This window comes from Leptonychotes weddellii, chromosome 5 (assembly GCF_054177405.1).
Source record: "Leptonychotes weddellii isolate Sample4059 chromosome 5, ASM5417740v2, whole genome shotgun sequence".
Taxonomy (NCBI): domain Eukaryota; kingdom Metazoa; phylum Chordata; class Mammalia; order Carnivora; family Phocidae; genus Leptonychotes; species Leptonychotes weddellii.
The window spans coordinates 68,045,553-68,050,491 of NC_138373.1; the positions used below are offsets into that span (position 1 = coordinate 68,045,553).

The 4,939-nt window shown below is 39.0% G+C and overlaps 1 pseudogene; it reads left to right on the forward strand.

The window, feature by feature from the left end:
* Positions 1-2,813: 2,813 nt before the first annotated feature.
* Positions 2,814-4,578, forward strand: LOC145721359 (Y-box-binding protein 1 pseudogene; annotated as a pseudogene).
* The last annotated feature ends 361 nt before the right edge of the window (positions 4,579-4,939 follow it).

Consider the following 4,939-nt stretch of genomic DNA (forward strand, 5'->3'; position numbering starts at 1 on the left):
ATAAAAATAAATGTAATAAATCATATCAGTAGAATATAGGCCAAAAAACCCCACATGATCATCTAAGTAGATGCAGAAAAGCATTTAACAATTTCCAACAACCTTTCATGATAGAAACAGTCAAGAAAATAGAAAAAAGAAAAACTATCTCAACCTGATAAAGGGCATTTATGAAAAACTCACAGCTAATATCAACTTCAATGATTAAAGACGGAATGCTTTCCCTCTAGGAAAAGCACCAAGAACAAGACTAGAATGTCCTTTCTCACCATATCTATTTAATATTGTACTAGAAGTGACAGCCAGGAAAATTAGGATACACAGATAATTAAAAGGCACCCACACTGAAAAGGAAGACAAAATTTTCTCTAGTTGAAAATGACATGATCTTATATAGTGAAAAACGCCAAGAATCCACTAAAATAAATTATAATCAACAAGTATACAAAGGTTGCAGAATACAAGATCAATATACAGAAATCAATTGTCCATACACGAGCAATGAACATTCCGAAATGAAATTAAAAACAATTCCATTTAAAATAGCATCAAAAAGAAGGAAATAGCTAGGTATAAATTTAACTTAAAAATGTGTAACATATATACTGAAAATTATAAGATTATTGAAAGAAATTGAAGAAAATTTAAATAAATGGCAAAACTTATGACTTTAGATATAACTGTCATTTTATAGGAAGCATGAAGATAAGAGGAGCCATGTAAATAGCACCATTAAAAAAATAATCCACTAAATCCAAAATGTGGGACATTTGTATTGGGCACGTGACTCAAATTTGTTTATTTCTCAACCCTCAGTTCTTTTCCATTGATCTCTTTTTCTGTCCTTATGCCAACACTACCCTGAAGTTTTGTAGTAAGTTTTGAAGTCAAGAAGTATGAATGTTCAACTTTATTATTTTCTTTCAAGATAACTTTTCTTATTCTGGCTCCCTCTCATTTTCATATCAATTTTAGGATCAGCTTGTCAATTTCTGCAAAAAAAGACAGTTAGGGTCTTTATATGGATTACACTGAACCTGTGGATCACGTTGGGGATATTGTCATCTTAACAATATTAAAGACTTTTGATCTGTGAACATGATGTTTGACCCATGTCAAGCAAGTCTATCTGTTGCCCTATTTCCAATAGCATTTGCTCACTTCATGTCTGTGACATTGTTAATTCTCCCAATATTTCAAACTTTTTCATTTTTATTGTATTTGTTATAGTGACATATGATCAGTGATTTTTGATGTTACTACTCTAATTCTTTGGGGGGCACCACAAACTGCACCCATATAAGATAGCAAACTTATTTGCCAAATGTAGTGTGTGCTCTGCCTGCTCCACCAACTGGCTGTTCCCCTGTCACTCTCTCTCTCCTTGGGCCGTTCTATTCCCTGAGATACAACAATACTGAAATTAGGTCAATTAATAACGCTACAATGGTATCTAAATGTTCAAGTGAAAGAAAGAGTCGTATATCTCTCACTTCAAATCAAAAGCTAGAAATGATTAAGCTTAGTGAGGAAGACAGGTCCAAAGTTGACAGAGGCTCTACCAAACAGCCAAATTGTGAATGCAAAGGAAAAGTTCTTAAAGGAAATTAAAAGTGCTATTCCAGTGAACACACAAATGATAAGAAAGCGAAACAACCTTATTACTCATATGGAGAATGTTTTATTAACCCTCCATTCTATGGAATGACCAAACCAGCCACAACATTCCTTAAGGCAAGGCCTAATCCAGAGCAAGGCCAAATTCTCTTCAATTCTGTGAAGGCAAAGAGAGGTGAGGAAGCTGCAGGAAAAAAGTCTGAAGCTAGCAGAGGTTGGTTCATGAGGTTTAACGGAAGAAGTCCTCTCCATAACATAAAAGTACAAGATGAAGCAGCAAGTGCTGATGCAGAAACTGCCGCAAGTTATGCAGAAGATCTAGCTAAGATCATTAATGAAGGTGCCCACACTAAACAACAGATTTTCAATGTAGATGAAATAGCTTTCTACTGGAAGAAGACGACATCTTAGACTTTCATAGTGAGAGAGAGGAGAGGACAATGCTTGTCTTCAAAATACAGGCTGATTCTCTTGTTAGGGGTTAACACAGCTGAAGACTTTAAGTTGAAGCCAATGCTCATTTACCATCCTGAAAATCCTAAGGCCCTTTAGAATCATGCTAAGTCTACTTTGCCTGTGCTCTATAAATGTAACAACAAAGCCTAGATAACAGCACATCTGTTTACAACATAGTCTACTAAATATTTTAAGTCCACTGTTGAGACCTACTGCTCAGAAAAAAAAGATTCCTTTCGAAATATGATTGCTCACTGACAATTCACCTGTTCACTGGAAGAGTTCTGATGGAGATGTACAATGAGATTATTGTTTTCATGCCTAACACAACATTCATTCTGTAGCCCATGGAGCAAGAAGAAGTCATTTCAGATTTTAAGTCTTATCATTTAAGAAATACATTTAAGAAAGGCTACAGCTGCCAGAGACAGGGATTCCTCTGATAGATCTGGGCCAAGTAAACTAAAAACCTTCTGGAAAAAAATTCACCATTCTAGATGCCAGTAAGAACATTTGTGATTCATGGGAAGAGGTAAAAATATCGACCTGAACAGGAGTTTGGAAGAAGTTGGTTCTAAGGAGGGCATGTATTGCATGGAGCACTGGGTGTTATACGAAAACAATGAATCATGGAACACTACGTCAAAAACTAATGATGTACTGTATAGTGACTAACATAACATAATAAAATTAAATTAAATTAAAAAAAAAGAAACTGAAAAAAAAAGTGGTTTCTTGAGATGGAATCTACTCCTTCTGAAGATGCCGTGAAGACAGCTGAAATGACAACAAAGGATTTAGAATATTATGTAAACTTACTGGATAAAGCAGTAACAGATTTGAGAAGACTGACTCCAACTCTGAAAGAAGTTCCACTGTGGATACAATGCTATCAAACAGCATCACATGCTACAGAGAAATTGTTTGTGAAAGAAAGAGTTGATGCGGCAAACTTCATTTTTTCTTTTTTTTTTTAAGATTTTATTTATTCAGGGCACCTGGGTGGCTCAGTCGTTAAACTTCTGCCTTCGGCTCGGGTCATGATCCCAGGGTCCTGGGATCGAGCCCCACATCGGGCTCCCTGCTCCGCGGGAAGCCTGCTTCTCCCTCTCACACTCCCTCTGCTTGTGTTCCCTCTCTCGCTGTGTCTCTCTCTGTCAAATAAATAAATAAAATCTTAAAAAAAAAAGATTTTATTTATTCATTTTTGAGAGAGAGAGGAAGCATGAGTGGGGGATAGGGGGCAGAGGAAGAGTGAAGCAGATTCCCCACTGAGCCGGGAGCCCAACACAGGGCTAGACCCCAGGACCCTGGGATCATGACCTGAGCCAAAGGCAGATGCTTAACTGAATGAGCCACCTAGGCACCCCCACTGTTTTCGTATTTCAAGAAATTCCAATAGGTAGTGGGCGTGGAGTGCAGACCTCAAAAAGCCCTGAGCAGCCCCACCAACTCTGGTCTAGTTACCATCACAGCCCAGGAGGAGCTGCAGCTGCCTAAACCAGCCCCATCGCCGTCACTGCAACCATGAGCAGTGAAGTGGAGACCTTCCAGTTACCCAACCCCGGCCCCTGTCCCAGCACTGCTGACACCAAGCCTGACCCCATAGTTGGACGTGGTGGCCTCACATCAGGGTGCCTGCCAGCAAGCATAAGAAGATTTGGGGAATGGTAGAATGGTTCAATGTGAGATACAGATATGGTTTCATATCTGTATTTCAGCAGTAATACACTAAGGAAGATGTATTTGTACACCTGTCATAAAGAGGAATAACTCCAAGAAGTACCTTCACAATGTGGGAGATGGAGGGACTGTGGAGTATGACGTTGTTGAAAGGAAAAGGGTGAGGAGGTAGCAAATGGTATCGGCGCTGGTGGAGCTCCAGTACAATGCAGTAAATATGCAGCAGACCATAACCACTGTAGGCACTATCAACGGCACATGGGTCCTCCATGCAATTACTAGCAGAATTGCCAAAATAGTGAGAGTGAGGAAAAGAATAAGGGATTAGACACTGTTTCCAAGGCCAGACCCAACAGCTCCAGACCTACTGCAGGCAACAATTCCCATCCTACTACAAGTGGAGACCCTGGGGGCATCAACCATAGTCTTCCAACCCGCTTGGGCAGGGAGAAGTGCTGGAAGGTGCTGACAACCAGAATTCAGGAGGACAAGGTAGACCAGTGAGACAGAGTATGTATCAGGGTCACAGACAACAATTCTGCAGGGGTCTCCTCACCAGAGACCGCAGAGAGAAGACAACAATAAAGAAGTTCAGGAAAATCAAGGAGATGAGACCCAAGGTAAGCAGCCACCTCAACCTCGGTACTTCCACAAGTTTAATTACTGACACACCCCAAACAACAAAGTGGCAAAGAGACAAAAGCAGCTGATCCACCAGCAAAGAATTCATCTGCCCCAAGCCCCCAACTTCTGACTAGGGCAGGGCTGAGTAAATACTGGTTTACCAATTCTCTACCATCATCTGCTTTAGTCATCCAATAAGAAGAAATGAGTATGATATTCCAGGAATAAGAAATTAACAAAAGACTGGAGCTGAAGATTTAAGTGCTTGTTTTTTGCCCATTAACCAAATAACTAGAACTATCTGCATTATCTATGGAGCATGGGGTTTTTATTATTTTTGCCTAAAGACATCTCCTTTTAGTAATGACAAATATGTTTTTTTTAAAAAGCTGGGTTTTTTGTAATACACCTTTAAGGGTTTTCAAATTGTTTCATATCTGGTCAAGATGAGATTTTTAAAAGCCTCATTTTTATTTGTAATAAAAATTTACAACTTGATTTTTTCAAAAAAGTCAACAAACAGCAAGCACCTCTTAATAAAGGTCCTAAACACTTGTCA